Genomic DNA, 20,609 nt, shown 5'->3' on the forward strand with positions numbered 1-20,609 from the left:
AGCCATAACAAACAACAACGGTGAAATCACACACCCCATTGGTATACCTACTTCAAGTTCCTGCCACTTGGTTGTATACTTCGGTGTAGAAAAATGAATTTAAAAAAACCATTGTAATATTGGACAATCACCGAACTCACCTTGTTGGGGACCCAGAAAAAAAATCCATTGCTTTGGCAATCAGGTGATGCTGCACTGAGCCATATGCATTTGCCAGGTCCAGCCATATAACATAAAGACATCTACGTGTACATGTATGGTCTCTTCCCATAAGGTAAGTTTTCCAAAACCGTAAATAGATAGATAGATATATCAATATATACATACAGTAATACCTTGACATACGAGTTTAATTCGTTCTGTGACCGAGCTCGTAACTCGGTTTGCTCGTATATCAAAACAATTTTCCCAATTGAAATTAATTAAAATACCATTAATCAGTTCCAGCCCCCCCCCAAAAAAACACCCTAATTTCTTTGTTACGTAGTTTTAAAAATGATAAATGTATTTATAAATAATTAATACAATTTTTTTTACATTTTATTTTTTTTATTCCCTTTGCCGTTACACTTAATTGCTACAATTTTTTTTCATTTGTTTTTTCACTTCACTTATCGCTAAACTTAAATGCTACATTATTATTTTTCACTTACACTTAATCTTCATCGGTGATGTTTTCAACTTCATCAGTGACGTTTGCATTCTTTTTCATTGATTTTTTGCTTTTTCGACACGCTTTTTTGACTCTGATCTGCAGGGTGTTTCAATAAAAACCTATCCATGGTGGTTTGTTTCTTCCTTCCCTTCAGAATTTTTCTGAAATGCGTTAGGCAAGTATCATTACACAACGCCAGCGCATGACCAGTTGTCACTTTTCTGGATGCTTCTTTTCTATAAATTCTGAAATTTTCTCCCACATTCCCAACATCTCCTGTATCTCCTTGGTAGAGATAACATCCTCCTCCTCTATCTCCACCGCACTACCCCCAATTTCCTCCAAAACCTCTGTATGCTGCATCTCCTTTAACTGCTCAGTAGACAGTTCCTCGGAGTGCTCCTCGACGAGCTCGTTTACATCTCCTTCATCCACCTCCAGGCCCATGGACTTTCCGAGGCTCACAATCTTCTCTATCACTTCCGCTTCAGGTTCGAAGCCTTCGAAGTCCCTTTCGGACAGCCTCAGGCCACAGCTTCTTCCATGCAGAGTTCAAGGTCCTCCTTGTAACATCCTGCCAAGCCCTATCGATAAATCTGAGGCATATCACGATGTTATAATGCTCCTTCCAGAACTCTAGAAGGGTGAGGTTTGTGTTCTCCGTTACATCAAAGCAGCGGCGGAAAACGTGCTCCGTGAAGAGCTTCATGAAATTATCAATCACCTGTTGGTCCATGGGCTGGAGGAGAGGGGTGGTGTTCGGTGGAAGGTAGAGAACATTAAAAAAAAAAAGAGAACTCTTCGAGGATGTCGTCTTCGAGGTTCGGTGGGTGAGCAGGAGCATTGTCAAGGACGAGAAGGGCTTGCAGGAGTAAGTTATTTTCAAGGAGGTACTTTTTAACGGAAGGACCAAAGACCAGGTTTACCCAATCAACGAAGAACTGTCTCGTGACCCACGCCTTCGGGTTTTCCCTCCACATAACCTGCAGTTTTTCTTTTAAAATTTTGTGGGACTGAAATGCTCAGTATATATTGTTAGGAATTTGGAATTCGATTGCACACAACATACAGGTTCCTTTAGTCAGCTATGTCGATAAGTGCTTGTTCCCTAGATAGCTCACCTTCCATTGTTTACATGTTCAGAAATCGATTAGATGCGCTGCGGATCAATTTAATAGTTAAAGAGCGATCCCAACACAATGGAGACGTCCCTCCCCCTCTTCTGCAAAGAGGAAGAAGGGCCTTGATTTTTAACTTGATTTTTAACTTTAATTTTAAGTCTCTTGATTCATGACGTCAACAACTCCCTCCCACCCAAGATTGAGCGGGGGATGGATCACGAGGGCATGAGTCATGCCGGGCGCGGGGGAAGAGGGTGGAGAAGGATAAGAGGAGATCCTTTCTTTGTTCGTGTTCGGAGTTGAGGGGAGTCGTTCAGCAAACCTTCGGGTCCTGTTTGGCTTGGGTTAGGGTTGAGGCCTTCAGAAGCTTTTTGCTTCTACAGAAGTGGGAGTTCAGCAGACCTTCGGGTCCTGCTTGACTCTGGTTAGGGTTGGAGGCTTTTGAAAGCTTTTTGGAGAGCTGCCTTGTTTGGAAGAGAGTTGAGCTGGTCGCTCGGCTCGAGCTGTGAGTGGTGGCTTCTTCTTCTTCTTGGTTTGTGGAGCTCTTTGTTCTCCATTTTGGTTCCCGGCTTGGTGCGACTCATCGACCTCTTCTTGGAGGTGGTTCCTCGGGGAAGCGACGCATTGACGGGAAGGATCGGCACCTCGTCTCACCAGCACGTGTTGAGAAGCGCGGGAGGATTCGCGGGAGCTCGGGAAAGATCGCGGCTCACGGCGATTGGGTCCAGCTCGCTCTCGCTGGAGCCCGGTCCGAACAACTTGAAGACCACATGAGGTGGAGAGGTTCGAGATAGGTTCTGGGTTTCAGCTCACCTGTCCTCTGAGCTGGAGCCCATTATTAAAGGCCTCAGCCACCATTTCTTGGGTGTGTGCATAGGTACGTGTGTCCGTGGGCCCGTCTAATAAGTAGGAAATTGTTAAGTGCTTTGTGTGCTGTAAATCTTTGCATTGCATTTCGTATAGTTGGAATAGTTCTGCTCTTACGTGCTTCCCTAGTTCCCCATTATTATTAATAAACACCCCAATTGTTAAATGTTTTCAGCTCGTCGCGTCGATTCTTTCATTGACTGAGCATTTCGTGTGTTGGGAGTTAGAAAGCCATTGGTTTGCCGTAAAAGTGGGACATTTGGACCGACGGTTTTCGGCGATTAAGCCGCTCGGAATCGCGCACGGGACAGGCTCGCCTTGGCGGTTTGTTCCGTACGAGTTCTGTCGAGGGTGGAATACCCCAGTAGTTGGATCACATGGGTATTTAGGTACATTGAAGATTGGCAATCGACCCTACCCCACGTGATCTGCCCATTGGCGTATTTAGGTTCTTGTACAAGGACCCGTCAACTCGGACTTATCCGGGCGGCGATCTATATTTCGGGTGATCGGTTGGGCCGACTCGACTTGCGGCTCCATTCAGAGTGGTCGGTTCGTGGCCAACGCCCGGCACCGTAACAATATATATATACACACATATATATATATATATATATATATATATATATATATATATATATATATATATATATATATATATATATACATATTCTCCAACTCGAACCCCCGAAACTAACCTGTTGAGGCAGCCAGGGCACAGATCGAGTTCCAACCACAGCGCTTGCTGCATGACTTGCCAGCAACAAGTGTCACCTGCCACGTGAGCATATTGTCTCTGCCCTACTGATCACCAGTAAGGAGGTTGCAGCCAGGAATATTAAATTCAATCAGAGAAGCACACTGAATCCATGACACGATGCCGACGTCATGTACATCAATTATACTAACACAACACCTCCAAACTCGGAAGCATCCGTATGTCATCATCCATATCCACAAATACCGCAAGAAAGATAATCTCATCATCGTCATTTTCACGGTTGTGTGAGGTCAATTTAATCAATTATTGTATACATTCAGTTTATGCGAATGTTTATTTCCAGTTTATCAGATTATTTTTTGATTGGTTAAAAACTTCCAGTATCAATTACTACTTTTGAAACAATGCGTGTTAAGTCGGCTTGGCTTAGCTTCAACACTAGGCCTACTCACAGTGTGTGTGATCATCGAGGTTGATGGATAGGCTACTAAATGTTGGCTCGGTCTACCTCAAATATCTTGTAGATTGCATAATTATCATAATAGAAACTAAAATTTTATTTGCTTATTTGGATTTTCAATGTCAGTGCCATTGATAAGATCGAAAAATGGATTAAATAATAAAATAGTGCACATGAAATGTAGCAATAACTTGTGGGCAAAAGAATACAAATGGTATTGTTGTTAGGTATTGTATATTATTGTTCCATAGTATTGCTGTACAAGTAAGCGGACAACAAAAAATACCAACATGTTTGAATTTCCATTTATAATCACGGTCACAAATTTCCAATGATGTGTGACAAGCAAAGTTTCACTTCACCCAACGCTTTGTGAAATATATAATGATTCCTGTCATGAGTACAGCTCTTAAACATTTTTCACTCATATGTGAAAGACAGATCATGCAAGATTGACCTCATTTGGGATGTTTAGTTGATTAAAATAAGAGGAAAAAAAAGTTTATTTTAGAGACTCCAGTCTGTTCTGTTTTCATATCCAGTACAAATCCTCTCCCCGTAGCGCTAAATGATTTTGACATGTTAATTTACTTCAATTTTATTGAAGTATTTTAATTGAAGACATGTATTTTATTTCATCATTTAATTTTTCTGTACTTGAAAGTGTTTTTGAAAAATAGGAAGAGAGAAAAATAAAATTTACAACAAAAAAGTACATTAAAAGATTTGTTATTTTGATTCAGACAATAAATAGGCCCAAGTTGTTACTCATCCACTAGTAAAGTTGGAAAAGGATGAACACATTCTCATTTTTGGGTCAGAATAGAAATACTATCACCTACACTGTGCCACACACATGGACAAAAAATGGCTTCCAAATCTTCATTGTCACAACTCTCTCTCCATACTGTATACAGCACTGTTAATAGATAACACTTGATCGCCATCTGCCGAGTGGTGTTTGGTTGGAACGATTATGGAATAAAGAACGCCGATATCGCGTACACGCTCCTCTGCGGCCTCGTCTCTTGTTCCTCGTATTGTCAGTGAAATGTATACAGATGAGAACAACTTGAGAAGATGAATTACAACATCTACTTACACAGTCTTTAATTACTCCCTTGTATCATGGAAGCAGTTCCCTTAAAGCCAAAATGTAATGCTTTTCTATTTTTTTTAATGTTGTTCTTTGATAATGAATAATTATAATACTGGTTAAAGTTATGGGGTTTTGGATATATTTTATCATTTACTTGGAGAATGTACAATTGGATTGAAAAATAATAATACATCAAAAATTGCTTAAGCGGGGAATTTCCAGGGCAGAACACAGAGATGACTGAGGATTGAAACCTGTAAGTGCTGCTGTGTTTTAACCCCATGCACGGGAAGCAAAAAGCAGGGTTGAGCAATTGGTTCACTTCTGTCTCTGTCTGTCTGTTTGTCTACAAATGTCAGTTTATAAGTGAGCAACAATGTAATATCAATGGAATGTTATATTTGCAACACACACCTGTAGCTTAACCGTACTTTGGCTCTGAATTTGTCCTGATCGTACATGTGCAGAGAGAAGTGATACTTTATCGATCTGTCTGCCTGTCTGGCAGTAAAACAAAATTGAAAATCATTCCAAACAGGACGCTTACTGTTTTTAAGGATGTCATAAAGGACACAAACAACCATCACGAATAACTAATGTATGTGTTAAATAAGGTGGTGTAAAAGATGCTGCACAAATGGTGTTAAACTTCTGGAATTTTATTTTTCTTCAACCTTTAAAATCATCATTTTATTTAAAGTGAATTATATACTTGAACACTGCAGAACACAAATCGCCCAATTGACACTTTCAAAAACCTTCCGGTTCGCAGTACTTAGACAAAATATTACGACATTCTATGTCATCACGACCAATAAAATTTGCTTCTCGTTAACCCCACCAATGTCCATGAACTCTCTAGTTGGATTAATTATTCAGGTTCATTTGTGTTGTTATCCATTTGGTTATCCTGGGCCTTTAATCTCTTCGTGCACATCACTGCACCCAGTCCGAGGGAAAAAAAAATGCCGGTAATATTGCCATGATTTAAACATCCACTGTTGGCAAAAGCTCTTTGGATACAATTGGAATTCTTAAAATTCCATCAAAGGCCAAGCACAAGAAACAGCTATATGGTGAAATTTTATTGTGGGGGAAGAGATACTGACTCACACAAGATGTGAGTAAGAGTCGCTGCAACAAAATCCAGAGGAATGCAATTGGCCTTTCTGTCTCGTTGTGGTTCAGCTGATCACAGATCCATGCTAATGTGTCATTTTGGGGTGTCATTGCCTAACACCGATCATTTCAAAACATTATACTGGAAAGATTATTGTTCGCTAAACGTTGTCCCTCCCTTCCCTCTCAACCTCCCTACACAGCAGGTATTCAGTTGACATGTGCAACCTTCATATTGTCATCAATAATTTGAAAGAAAAGGAGATTCCTCAAGCCCATCTCCTTATGCTGTCCACACATCTTTGGTGTTCTCTTGCTGTGCTTAAATAATCTGGGCAGAGTTATTTCAAAGATTGATGATTACGTGTGTTGGAAAGAATATAATACAGGTCCTGTACATGCAGTACTTGGGGCACACGGACAGATGTTGTATCTCAGTCAGTCCAAGTGGAAGAAAGGTGTTTTATTTATTTATTTTATTTTATCAAGCCTCGTGGAAGAGTGAGAGCAGAATGGAAAGGTGGAAACACCAACAGCAGAGTAGAGGTGAGAGTGAGACCAAGGGGAGGCGGACAAGGACCCATGGGGTGAACAAGCTGCACACAAGCTGAATGAAACACAGCAAGAAGAGAAAGTTGGGGGATGAAACAGGAAAAGGAACAAACCAACCCACAACTAACAAATAAAAAGAGGTGAGGGAAAAGGTGAAAATGACAATAACCTGGAAAAAGGGAGTTCTTAGGAATGGGGTCATTTGTGGTAGAAAATAATCATGAGCATGGATACCTGATGGAGTGATGATGAACAGCAGTTTTGCAACCCAGAATGGAAAACTGGGACTGAACTGACTGGGGAGGTTGGTTTCACAGATGAGAGAAAAGAGAAACAAATGAGTGGAAGTGAGCAGTGAGCCTGGATTTTGAGAGTTTCACCAAGAATTCACCCAAAAGAACCCCCCCAAAAATGTGTACCCAAAAATCACCTTTCCTTGGAAGGGCACCAGAGTGGTGCTGCGACACATAATGGATGTGGTTTTCCAAATTCGTATAGGCTTGCATACCCTTCCACATTGACATGGAGTGACATGGATTGACAGGGTCAGGGGGAAGATCGGTTGTGCAGTCGGCACCTCCATTATGGACCATCCCCGAAGTGGGTAAAATGATTTGGAATACAATGGAACAGATTCGGTATTTGCTATCCTTATTCTTCAAGAGATAAACTCTGCAAGCCAACTGAGTTGAAGGGGAGGCTTTATGTAGATTGATTAGATATCCCAAAACTAAAACACCAACAACAACCAATCAATGTTCAAATGACTGAATAATTTGGTACAATTTGGCTTTGCCAGTCCTCATCGAAAGCACCCAAAGAGCATGCTTTTCGATTTAAACATGTGGGAGGATTGACTGGGGAACCAAAAGAAAGCACCAATTATACAACAAATAAGTTTAATGCTTCACACGTAAGAATTGGGAAGGAACAACGGCAGCGGGGAAGACACCCGCGTACGGCTAAAACACAAGCGGGCTCGCCAAACTTAAATCTACATGTGAATCATGCAGACACATGCAGGATGATGGAAAGACACCAAAAGACAGAGAGAGAAAAAAGGAAAGGGGAAGAATGATGCACTGAGCTGTTGAACCTCCCAAAGAATGGCACAGCTTGACGTGGTCTTGATGTGCTCACTGCAGGAACTGGGCTTGTGACGTCTATTTTCCGTATCCTTGTGATAAAATGGAGAGTCCAAATGTTCAATGCCCTTATCCCCACCAAAAAAGATTTTCCTGGTCACCCTCCCCTATCCTCCCACCGTCCCATCGAGTCCCACAATCACACACAAAAGATCTGCACACTCTCAGCACTCATATCAGTCCTTGCACCCACATCACTCCTAACACTGCAATGTTGTGCTCGTACAGTAACGGGCAACTGCAGGCCCTTCTGGTTTAGAGGATAATGGCGAATCTTCTCCACCACACAGAGATTACTTCCAGTTAATGATGCATTCATTCGTACTCAGGTACTCAGGTATGACCTTTCCTGGGAAAGTCACATTTCCAACCTTGCCTCAAAAGCCAGTCGCCGACTGGGAATCCTCCGTCGTGCAAAGTCCTTCCTTGGCCCTCTTGAGCTCCTGACCACTTACAAAGCTTTTGTCCGTAGCCTGATGGAGTACTGCTCTCCCCTCTGGGCTGGTGCTCCTGCCTCCCACCTTTCTCGACTTCACGCTGTCGAAACCAGGGCTTTTAAGATCATTGGCATCTCCCGCAATTGAAGCTGAGTCTTTGGGCCTCTCACTCAATCACCGCAGGTTGGTCGGTGGTCTTTCTGTCTTCTACCGACTCCTCTCCAGCCTTGCCCCCCCTGCTCTCTCTGTGATTTGTCCCAACCACATTTCCACAGGGCGCTCAAGGTCCGCCAACAACCCCCTTCTGGTAAAACTACCAAAATCACGAATCACTGCTCATCTTCACTCTTTCATTCCTCTTTTTTCCCGCCTTTGGAATAAACTTCCTCACTCTATTCTTTCCCATTCTTCCCTCCAGGCTTTCAAAACAGCTGTTCACCACCACCTCTTATCTTCCCCATCCAAATCCTCGATCTTTTCTACCCCGATAATCCACCCAAGCCCACTTCCTTCAATTCTCCTGCTTTCCTTCCTGAAAGTCCCGTTAATGTCCATCTTCCCCTCGCCATGTTCCCCGTCCCATCCCCATCCCTCTCCCTTCCACAGTTCACCTGTGTCTGTTCCCCAATGTTTTGTCCCTTCCACTCCCGCCCCTCTTGTCTCATGCCTCCTTGCTGTGAGTTGTGTGTTAGCTCTCATACGAGCCTCGACCAAGGTATACAAAAAAAAAAAAAAAAAAAGGTAATTGAACAGCACCATCTATCAGTCTGTCATCTCCCAATACCACAAGCACCTACTGCAACCACAACACCAGCACCCATTTGAACCTGCTCCTTCCCCAAGTATAGCACCTATAGCAAGCTTATATCCCGCTGCACCCACCTTCACCCATACTCTTGGAGAGTTGTAACATGCGACTTCTGAGGCTGGCATCACACTTTGGCGGAAGTCACTTTGTTTTAGAGCGGGCTTGGTAATTGTTTCTGTTGTTGTCGTCTGGTCATCCATACCTTGGATAAATGGTGACAAACCCTGATTGAGACTCTTTATTTGCTCAGCAAGCATCTCAAGGGACTGAAACCCTGACACTCTCACACGTACCCATCACCCCCAGGCTGTCACCTGCCCCTTCTGCACTTCCAGTGCTCGTAGTACACTCGTTGCTCCCATAACCCGTGACAACCCCATCATTCATTCCACCTGTAACCTCCTTGCTGCTCACACCCCCATCAACAGGTGCACCTATCAGAGACCCACCCAACAAGCACAATTGACAATGTGCAATCGATCCCCCCACCCTCTGACAAATCTAGTAAAGATGATAAACATTTCCTCATATTGTCCACCAACATTCAAATGAGCCAACTTCAAGCATTGTAACTGGAAAGACCCTCACAGTCTCCACCAACACAAACATTGCCCACATAAAACATCCAATACACTGATTATAAGCATCCGTGCATTTGTCCCCAGCCTTGCCCTTATTGAGTGACATCTGATCAGTCTCGTCCTTTTCTTCCTCGGGTTTTAACTCGATGGCTCCACCACTGGCAGCGGCCTGATAACCACCACGCCCAGCTGACCTGACACCTGAGCGACCCATCTCTCCAAGTCCCTGTTGTGAGACCTACTCCCTTGACAGGGGGGGCTGTCCTGCAGCCCCAAGCCAATGCGCCCACCTCCACGATGCTCACCTCCACCAGAACTGTGACCCTCAATGCCACATCCATCGTGGCATACATAACTGGCACACAACATAAAGAAATGTAATGTATATTTGTGATTTCAAGGTGATGGATTTAACTATCTATCTTTTCTTGAAAATTTTTTTCTCAGTCTTTCATTTGTAATACGAGTACACTCACTCCACAGGAGTGGCAGGAAGAGTCATGTTATTATCCTCTTTGGCGTATATAGATTGCAGTACATCTAAGCTCAGGTCCGTTTGTCAAATGGGTATGGGATAAGCAGATGATGCCTCAACAACGTCAGGTATCCTCCATTTCATTTCAGAGTTAAACAGCAGTAGCGACTGTTTCAAAGGATAATCGTGAGTGTTTGTGGTTTATAATATATTTACTTCTGGTGGGGGTGCCCCACAAAATGCAACAATTAAGCCATTTAAATACCCGTCAACAGGGCATGTATCCAAGAAGGAAAACCCCCCTTTGAGGAGGGGATATTATGAGTGTTAATATTGTTTTGTATTAATATTTCCCATTAATTATCATTCATGTTGTCATTACTTTTGTTGTTGGAAGGGCCTTGAGAAAATAGTACGATTTGTTATCTTAACCTGAATATACACCTTAACACGGATTTTCCCCAAGGTGGAAAAATCTTGGGCGGAGGGGGGCAAATGAAGTCGCCACAACTTTCACCGTGTGACCCTGAGCCCCCCCCCCTGTCAAGTTTGGGTGAGATTGGATAAATAACGAGCGAACGTATCACGATCAAAAAAACACAGTCGACAGGAACCAAATTGGCGATTTTATTATGATTTGTCATGGGAAATCCTGAACAATCTTTTCTCTTCCAGGCAAGCCCCAGATTTTACTGGTGGAAAAAAAGACCATGAGCGAACTGGAAATACCTTTTACCAGTCCTATTACAAACCTTCCCCATCCCTGGAGTGCAATCATCGATCAAACCCTCGTTCCAATTCGAGCCAACACCGGACAAAGATTACCTGATGGATGGCGCCAGTTCATCACCCGATGCAAATTCAAGTAAATGTTTACATTTGTCATTTTCCCGAATTGTTTGGTTCTCTCACGTAATACACAGTGCCCTGACAGAATAAAATGAACACCCCGAATTGGGAACAAAATCTATTTTACCAATGGACTATTTATATAATACAAAAACAATCAAACGGACTAAACATATATACTGCCTTCAGAAAGTATTCACACCTCTCGACTTTTGTCTCATATTCTTGTGTTGCAGCCTGAATTTAAAATGGATAATATTAAAAAAAAATTTGACACCGATCGACACAAAATACCCAATAATAACCAAGCGAAAACATGTTTTGCGAAATTTTTACAAATTAATTAAGAGTGAAAATCTGAAATACCATGCACCATTAAGTGTTCAACCCCCTGAGTCGATACTTTGAAGAAGCGCCTTTGGCAGTGATTACGGCTTCAAGTCTTCTTGGACATGTCTGTATCAGCTTTGTTCATCTGGATTTGGGGATTTTCTCCCGTTCTTTCTTGCACATTTGCTGAAGATCTGTCAAGTCGTGTGGGCAGCGTCGGTGAACAGCAATGTTCAAGTCTTTTCACAGAATCTCAATGGGATTCAAGTCTGGGCTTTGGCTGGGCCACTGAAGGACTTTCACGTTATTTTTCTGAAGCCATTCCAGTGTTGCTTTGGCTGTATTCTTGGGGTCATTGTCCTGTTGGAACGTAAATCTCTGCCACAGGCCAAGGTCTTTTGCACTCTGAAGCAGGTTCTCCTCAATGATTTTCCTGTATTTGGCTCCATTCATTGTTCCATCTATCCTTCCAAGTATCGCAGTTCCTGCTGCTGAAAATTATCCCCATAGCATGATGCTGCCACCACCATGCTTCACAGTAGGGATGGTATGAGATGGGTGATGAGCTGTGCTCGGTTTCCACCAGACGAAGCACTTTGCATTCAGGCCAAAGAGTTTAATTTTAGTCATCAGATCACAGAGTGCTTTGCTTCATGCTCTCAGAGTCCTTCACACGTGCGTTTTTGCAAACGCAAACCCGAGGCGTGCTGTCATATGCTTTTTTCTCAGGAGTGGCTTCAGTCTGGCCAGAACCCATAAAGCTGATATTTGTGAAGTGCTGCAGAGATTTTTGTCCTTCCGGCAGGTTCTCCCATCTTCGCCAAGGAACTTTGCAGAGTGGTTATTGGGTTCTTGATCATCTTCCTGACCAAGGTCATTCTTACCCGGTTGTTCAGTTTGGTCGGACGGCCAGCTCTTGGAAGAGTCTGGGTCGTTCCATATTTTTTCTATTTCTTAATGATGGAGCTCACTGTGCTCTTGGGAACTTTTAACACTCCAGAAATTGTTTAATACTCATCCCCAGATCTATACCTCCTCACAATTCTATATCAGAGTTCTACGGACAGTTCCTTGGACATCATTGGAGAGTTTCTGCTTTGACATGCACTGTCAACTGTGGGGCCTGACATGGAAAGGTGAGTTTCTTTCTAAATCATGTCAAATCAATTGAACTGACCGCAGGTGGACTCCAATCAAGTTGGAGAGACATCTCACGGATGATCAAAGGAAATTGGAAGCACCTGAGCTCAATGTAGAGTGTCATAGCAAAGGAACTGAATACTTAATGACTCAAGACATTTCAGCTTTTCATTTGATTCATAAAAATTTATAAAAAATGTTTGTACTTTATCATGATCGGGGTATTTTGTGTGGATCGGCACCAAAAAAATATAATGCAATCCATTTTAAGTTCAGGCTGCAACGCAACAAAATGTGACAAACGATTCTGTAAATGAAATGGCTGGTGATATGGATTGTTTACTTTTCAAGAAAAACTGGAGGGGGGAGTGGGGCTCATGTAACAATTTTGCATAAAATTGGGGGAGACAAAGGTAGGGGTGGGGAGTAATTTGGGGGCTTTACAAAGATGATGCGGGTGGAGGGGGAGGTGGAGGGACTGCATAGCTCCCAATGCCCTGATAGTGGAGTTGGCATGTTGGATGTACACACAGCAATAATTATCATTGTCTTCACTCTTTATCCAGATTCTTCTGCCAAACATGTCAAAACAAGTGGACTTCAATTGAAGGAAAGGCTATCTTTCACTTCCGCTTGCAGGGGAAGCCGAGTAAGGATGATTGTTCCAAACGTGGAGTAATACGCGTGCGGAGCTTGAAACAAGCATGTAAGAGATGTTCTCGTCGTCATCGTCGTCGTCTCAACGATATTATGGTCGAACCAATTTGGTATGAGGATGAGAAGAATGTTGTGATGAAACGTCTGATTGAGCGCATTCAGAAAATATATTATGATGCTCCACGGTGTGTTAGATGTTTCGATGACCTTGGTCGTGTTGCCCATATGAGTGCACCACACCGTGCAGATTTGTGTGAGGCCTGTAGACTCGGTATCTGTGATGATTCTAATCAACTTTTGGAAGCTTTTAGTCGTCTGACCTTAGCAGTCAATTGAAAATGCAAATACTGGATGAAAAAAAAATATATATCACTTATTCAACCAGAAGGTGTCCATTTGTTTTCTTCCTTCCTGGCAATGCCAACTGAGATTACCAAAATTAGAGGTGTTGTGTTTTCAGGGCATTCACTCAAATGACTTCCCTTTTGAGTTTACATTTCAGGCTGGAGTAATAATTTTAATTTTGTTTTTGCACTCAATACTTGAAATTATAAAAGATTTCACAAAACGGATTAGAATGGTGGAGCAACATTGAAATGTGCATACTTCTGCTTCCTCTTTTCCCTTTGTAAGGGGTGACGGCGAATTATATCAAGCTTCTACCCTGCCTTGAACACAATAATCTTACTCTTCCCTCTGTCCTCAGCCAACTCTGTTTCTACTCCCCAACCCTCCCCATCTCATGGATATCCCTCCTCATACGATATTCCAATCTCCACCATGGCCTACCTCTTTTCCACCTACCTTCAATCTATCCACTTTCTTTGCCATTACATTTCCTCCATTCATACCAAGTGTTCAGCCCGCTTCTTACCAATCTCCCCCGAAAGCTCATCTATATACCAATCTCCCCCGAAAGCTCATCTATATACCAATCTCCCACTAAAGCTCATCTGTATACCAATCTCCCACTAAAGCTCATCTGTACACCAATCTCCCCCTAAAGCTCATCTGTATACCAATCTCCCACTTAAGCTCATCTGTATACCAATCTCCCCCTAAAGCTCATCTGTATTCCAATCTCCTCCAAAAGCTCATCTGTATACCAATCTCCCACTAAAGCTCATCTGTACACCAATCTCCTCTAAAAGCTCATCTGTACACCAATCTCCCCCGAAAGCTCATCTGCACACCAATCTCCCCCTAAAACTCATCTATATACCAATCTCCCCCAAAAGCTCATCTGTACTCCAATCTCCTCCAAAAGCTCGTCTGTACACAAATCTCCCCCTAAAGCTCATCTGCATACCAATCTCCTCCAAAAGCTCATCTGTACACCAATCTCCCCCTAAAGCTCATCTGTACACCAACCTACCCCAAAAGCTCATCTGTACACCAATCTACCCCGAAAGCTCATCTGTACACCAATCTACCCCTAAAGCTCATCTGCACACCAATCTCCCCCGAAAACTCATCTGTACACTAATCTACCCCTAAAGCTCATCTGTACACCAATCTACCCCAAAAGCTCATATGCACACCAATGTCCCCCTAAAGCTCATTTGTACACCAATCTCCCCCTAAAGCTCATCTGTATACCAATCTCCTCCCTCAGTCCATCCATCCTTCTTCTACCCACCCTCTTCACTCCCACAATCCTCTTGACCCAGTTGTGCATGCAGACCTGCAGCCTCTCTTGTTGTCTCTGTTAAGGTGGTTCAGCATTACATAAGACACCAGAACTTTCACTTTCAATTTCCTTGATATTGTCATATCTGCCATCAATCCCTCCACCCTCCATACATTTGCACCCACCTGAATCCTCCTCACAACCTCTGTCTCCGACTTACCATCCCAGGTTACTGTTCCGACCTACCATTCCAGGTTAACCTGACCTTTCTGAGAATTTCCTTTCTCTGCCATTAACGATGACGATGACGATGACTTCATTGACAATGCCACCCTTTCTTGATGTTCTTCCACACAAAATGTCTGCAATTCCCCTAAACGGCTCTCTATACTCCTTCTTCTTCACCAAGTTCCTCATACTTGACCTTCACCCTCTCCTTGTATCCACAGTGACATTGCACCAGCATTTCCCATTCTTTATGATCTTCCAACCCCTCTCTTATCTTTCTTCTGCTTGTGCACAACAAACACCGCAGGCACGTGCTAGGTGGTGACATTCTCTCCCGCCATTGCCGAATATATCTTGATCTTCCATAACTGTTACTTCCAAACTTCAATCACATCCAGTTGTGTACTATGGTATCCTCTCCCATAAGTAATCTTGTGACTTTCAGGCTTCTGAAAAAAAATGAACTATGACAAAACCATTACTCACCACCAGCTCCAACAGCTCTCGATCCTCTCTATTACTCATTCCAATCCAAATTTACCAAACCGTTCTTTTAAACCCGGCTCCACTACTCCTTCATGTGTGTTGAAGTCTCCCGCAATACACAGCATCACCTCCAGCTCAAACATTCCCATCATCCTCTTCAGTGCATCCCTCAACTCCTGCTTCTCTGCCCCAGTCCTTCCCGTGTTTCTTTATTTCACATACCACTTGTTTCTTTATCATCAGCCATGCCAAAACTCACCATCCCTCTCATCTTCCTACTCTGACCACATCCTTGATGTCTTCCTATACTATGATTCCATATTATTCCTTCCATCCCCTCCCGCATGCAACATCTTGTACCCTCCTACCAACCTACTCCCCTTTGCATCCGGTCTCCTGAACACACAAGTCTTCTAACATCCTTCTCTACATCATCTCCACCACCTTGACTCCTCTCCCCTCCATTGATCTGAAATTCATACTCCTGAGCTCATCATGTCTGAATAGCTGTCCATCTGGCAGAGCTTGTACCATCTTGTTAAGTTTGGGGTGTCCTGGTCATCAATCAGCAGCACTGCCCAAGCTGACCTGCTGGATCTATGACCTCAGCCGACAGCTACCATCTCTCTTGCGTGGCTGTGCACGCATGCTCAGACTGCCCATCCCCGACTCACCTTTCCTCCCTCACTCCCCCTCACATTCTATGTAAATCAATTGCTTTTATCAGTATGATGGATTTTTCGAGTGGACGTAATTGAACTGGCTGTGTCAGCCTACGATTCACCAAGTTGCTTTATTCCCCTTTCAAGTGGTTTCTTCCCTCGCTCCTTATCCTGGGATGTTTACCTCTTGGGTCTTCATTTACCCCCCTTCTATTCCACCTTCCACTGTTGGTGTGGTTGAGTTCGATAAATTATGGATTATGTCCTTGCTTTTATTTCTGTGTTCTACCATGTTATTAAATCTTCCTTTAAACGTCTCCATGGTGTTTGCTGCTAACTTTCCAATATTTAAATCAGCTAAAAGTGATCTTTAAGTCTGATCAACAAGCTCCGCCATCCTCGGGAGTGTCCACCGTTAGGATGAGCATCAAGTGTGTGTGTGGCTAATGTTTTACATCTGCTATCAATGAGTCAATCATAATGGTGCAGAAGGACATTTGCCTCTGAGGTGTGAATCCATGTTCAATTATTATCAACCTGACTTGAAAATGTTGGATTGCTGTTTTGCAGGTCAGCATTCCAACAAAAAAAGGTGTCCTGCTAGTCGAGCGAGGCGTTAAGCAAGCTACGTGTCCACCAGCATCGATTATTTCTTGGAGGCATCAAATATCAATTGTTGTGTCTTTCGAGGAAGAGTATGGGAGTTATCCCCAACAACTTGGGAAAATTCAAATTTTTCTAGCCTTAACAGACTTGGCTCAGAGAGAAGACTGGCATCACCGGCTTCATTTGCTAACAAAAAGACCACCATGTTATGAACTCGAGGGGGAGAGGGAGGGGTGACAGGAGTCCTGAGTATACTTGTAGAATATGGTGATTGGATAGTCAAGGCTCGAGAATATATCCACTCACCTCTGAGATGTCTCTCGAACAGCAAGAGACTGTCATCCTGGTGTTTCTCAAGCAGGCCAAGGCATCAATATGTGTGCCGTCCTTTGGATGGACTGCTCAACCGGGTGTCCCGTCTGTTCGCATTAGTTAGTGGACATTAAAAAATCCCGTTGCATATTTTGCGAAGAGTAGGTGAGTTATTATTTCCCAAATGCTCAGGGCCAGTACATCAACAGTAATGATGCAACCAATGGGCTGAATTCAGAATTGAACCCCAGTCGAGACTCATTCAAGCTTTGTGGTGCTTTAATACCTAAGGCAGTTGGTGCAGAACCTCAAGGTCTTGAGTTCAAGCCCCAGCTCTGCCAAAATAACACCGTGCGGGTTGATTCATCTGATCATTCTTCGAGGTCTGCGGAATTTATACCAGCTTGTAAGGAGTGTGGGAGTGGCCACCCTTCCAGGATTGTGCTCCCTAGCCAATTAAATGGAACTGCCTCAATAGCCCTATGCCCCTAACGATGCAAGGAGGATTATCCATCGCTAACACAACTTGGAGAATACAACTGTATCAAAAATGAGATCAAGGAGGCTTCAAATAGAACCCCCAGGTCCCGAACTTGGGCGATGGGGGAAAGGGTATTCTCGGACGAATCGTGGAGGGATAAAATCGGTATATTGTCCCGGTCTAAGAGCAGATGTTGGCATTTGAATATGCTATGCTGCAGTTGCATGAGTGCTATGCATACAGAGATGGAGTTGAGGTCTCTTTGCATTGTCAAGGCCTCCCTCGTGTTTCAGGTGAGTTTCACATCCTCGGAAAAGAGCAGGCATTGGCTGACAAGGTGGTCAGGCAGGTCATTCATGTCGATTATGAATAGGAGGGGACCGACCAATGATAGAGATCTGAGGGACACTACTGTTGGAAGAGCTCTGTGGGGGAAGATACTATCAACATGAACCCCAAACTGCCTCGAAGTTAGGAATGCAGCCAGCCACTCTTTGACATTTCCTGTGATTCAGTAGTTCGTACGTTTCTTGAGAAGGCGGTGGTTGACAGAGTCAAAGGCTTTGCTGATGTCTAGATAGTAAATGTCGACTGAGGTCCCCTTATCGAGCATACCCGTTAATATCTCTGCAGTGGTGAGGAGGTTGATGAGGCAAGATCTCCCTTTGGCAAAGCGATTGCATAAAAGGGAGGAGTTTGTCAGGTAGCCGGTAATTGGCGACTTCACAAGTCTCTTCATAACCTTATACACTGCATCCATTAGGGTTATGGGGTGGTGATTCGTGACCTCCTCCTTGGGCCCTTTCTTGTGGATCGGTATAATGACAGTGCCCTGCCAGTCATCAGGAACGGTTCCACTAATTATCGTTTTGTTGAAAAGGACAGCTCGAGGGTCAGCCAGGACATCAGCAAGGTCTTTCAGGAGTGCTGGATTAAAACCATCAGACCCTGGAGACTTGGTGGCGTTGAGGAATGACAGGGCACCTGGCACCATGGTAGGAGTAACCTGGAATTCCAGCATCAGCTACCCTCTGCATTGCTGCTCAATTCGAGGGTCTGTGAGATGGAAATCGTGTTGATACACATTTTGGAAGAATATTCGGAAGGCATCAGCACACTTGTCCGGTGTACCTGTAACGCCCGAGTCTGTACTACGAACAACCGTTCTGGAGGGAGATGTTTGATCGGACATGCGCAAAAAAGTCTACTTTTATTGCCCTTGGCATTTGCAATGAGTCGTTCCTCGTGCTGTATTTTCCTTTCTCTCGTCAAGGTTTTAGCACGGTTACGGGCACGCCTGTAACTTTTCCAGCTGGACTCTGTGGGCAAATGCATGTAAGCTCTCCATTGATGGTCTCCCATCTGAAAGCTCTCCTGATGCATCTTTGGAACCAGGGGTGGCCTCAAGACTGAGTTTACATGGCAGAGGGGGTCATATATGGCTACTAGCTGCAGAATTTTGGTCTTGAAAACATTCCACAATGCAGAGACCGATGTATTACTATTGCGGTGAATACCCTAGTCAAGACTTCCTTGATAGCTGGCTTGTCCATTTTGGTGCAGCAAGCTGGTACTCATATTTCCGACCTCAGAAGGATGACAGGCTGAGTCAACCCCACCTGATTTTAATTCAAAAGCAAAGTGGAATTTGAACTGAGGACCTGAGGATCCCAAACCCACCACTCCAGCCATTAAGCCAATACCAGGCATATGGTCTTGTATGACAATTAACTATGCCTCAAACCCAGAGAGCACACAAACTTACCTATTTTCAAAGAGGACGAATTGTTCATCATTTGGAAGGTGGAGTCAGCCAGCATCAGATAGCTCAGAACGTTGGCATTCCGCTTTCTCCGGGCAATTGGGTGATTGTGCAATTCACCAGTGAAGGCAAGCAATCCACAGCTTCCGGTTCTATTCGATCTGGGCCCTCAGAAAGGTGTCTTCGAGTTGTGAAGCGGTCCATTGAGAAATCTCCCCCTTGCCAGGCAGCAGATGTTGTAGAGGAGGTCCAAGTTAGCTCAAGAACTGCCGTGCGGTACCTTCATCAACTGGACTACTATGGGAGAGCAGCTTGGAGAAAACCTCTTCTTAGACGAGCCGACATTCAAAGGAGAAAGAAGTGGGCTGACGAGATGGCCAACAGACCCTTGGAGTTTTGGCAAACTGTCATTTTTTTCAGACGAGTCCCAATTTGCTGAATTTTCTGACAGTGGACGTGTATAGGTCTGGAGACTTCCCAGTCAAGAGTTCGCTTTGAACTGACTGCAGCCAACTGTCAAACACGGTGGTTTTTTCAGTGATGGTGTGGGGAGCAATCTGGAGCACTGGAGGGTCAGAGCTTGTGGAGTGTGTTGGCAACATCAACACTACGACATGCATTTCTATCCTTGAGGAAGGTCTGCCTATCTTCTCCACTAGTCAGATGGACAAAAACAACACTCTGTTCATGGAAGATAGAGCTCCATGCTACACTGCAAAAAGACCAAAGAATGGCAGGACAGAAATGGAATCAAGTGACTTCCATGGCCAAGTCAGTCTCTTAAGATGAATCCCATTGAACACCTCTGGACAATATTGGATCGAGCTGTGTGGAAAAAGTCCAGGAAACCAACATCACGGGCAGAATTGCTAAACCTTTTGCAGGAAGCCTGGGCAGAAATCCCACAAGAGAAAATTTCAGAACTCGTTAGTTCTCTGCCTGAAAGAGTAAAAGCATTGAAATCTGCAAATGGCAAGTCTACAAAATACTAGTGTATGTATTAAAATGGATTAAATGTACTTCAAATGTTCAATAAATAAATTATTTTAAAATCACGGTGTCTATTTACTTCTGTCATGTCTCTATAATATACAGTTCAACAAACTCTGATAATTTGTTTATGACACACTTATTACTATTGTCCTTTAAATCCCTGGCAACTACCTTCTTCTTGGGGACTTTAAATCCCCTCACATGAATTGGTCAGCTGGTTTATGTTATTCCCTGATTTCGTTTGACTTATTTAGTGAGAACCATCTCCTTTTCCAACATGTTCTCTATCCGACGAGATTCCCTGCAGGAGCAGTCATCAACTCTCGACTTAATTTTATCAGATGATCCCACTAACATTTCTAGTATCAGATCACTTCCGCCCCTTGGTTTTAGTGAACATGCTTGTATCAGTTTTATTTTTTTAGTGAGCATT

General features: G+C 43.5%; 2 long non-coding RNA genes across 4 annotated transcripts in view; one reads left to right on the top strand and one right to left on the bottom strand.

Annotated features, from left to right (window-relative positions):
* Nucleotides 1-16,358, top strand: part of LOC147029103 (uncharacterized) — a 26,915-nt gene extending 10,557 nt beyond the window's left edge. For 2 of the 3 annotated variants that reach the window (XR_015056799.1, XR_015056802.1), the window contains exons 2-3: nucleotides 10,716-10,905; nucleotides 12,926-16,357. This is a non-coding gene — a long non-coding RNA (uncharacterized LOC147029103). Of the gene's footprint in view, nucleotides 1-6,643; nucleotides 8,069-8,917; nucleotides 10,906-12,925 lie in introns of those variants that run through there. The other variant, XR_015056800.1, reaches the window with a different exon arrangement.
* Nucleotides 6,101-20,609, bottom strand: part of LOC147029104 (uncharacterized) — a 22,080-nt gene continuing 7,571 nt past the window's right edge. The window contains exons 3-4 of the long non-coding RNA XR_015056798.1: nucleotides 6,829-6,890; nucleotides 6,101-6,649 (exon numbers count right to left, since the gene is read on the bottom strand). This is a non-coding gene — a long non-coding RNA (uncharacterized LOC147029104). The remainder of the gene's footprint in view (nucleotides 6,650-6,828; nucleotides 6,891-20,609) is intronic.

The sequence above is a fragment of the Eptatretus burgeri genome, chromosome 4, assembly GCF_056783735.1.
Source record: "Eptatretus burgeri isolate ZD-2024b chromosome 4, Ebu_testis_v1, whole genome shotgun sequence".
Taxonomy (NCBI): Eukaryota; Metazoa; Chordata; class Myxini; order Myxiniformes; family Myxinidae; genus Eptatretus; species Eptatretus burgeri.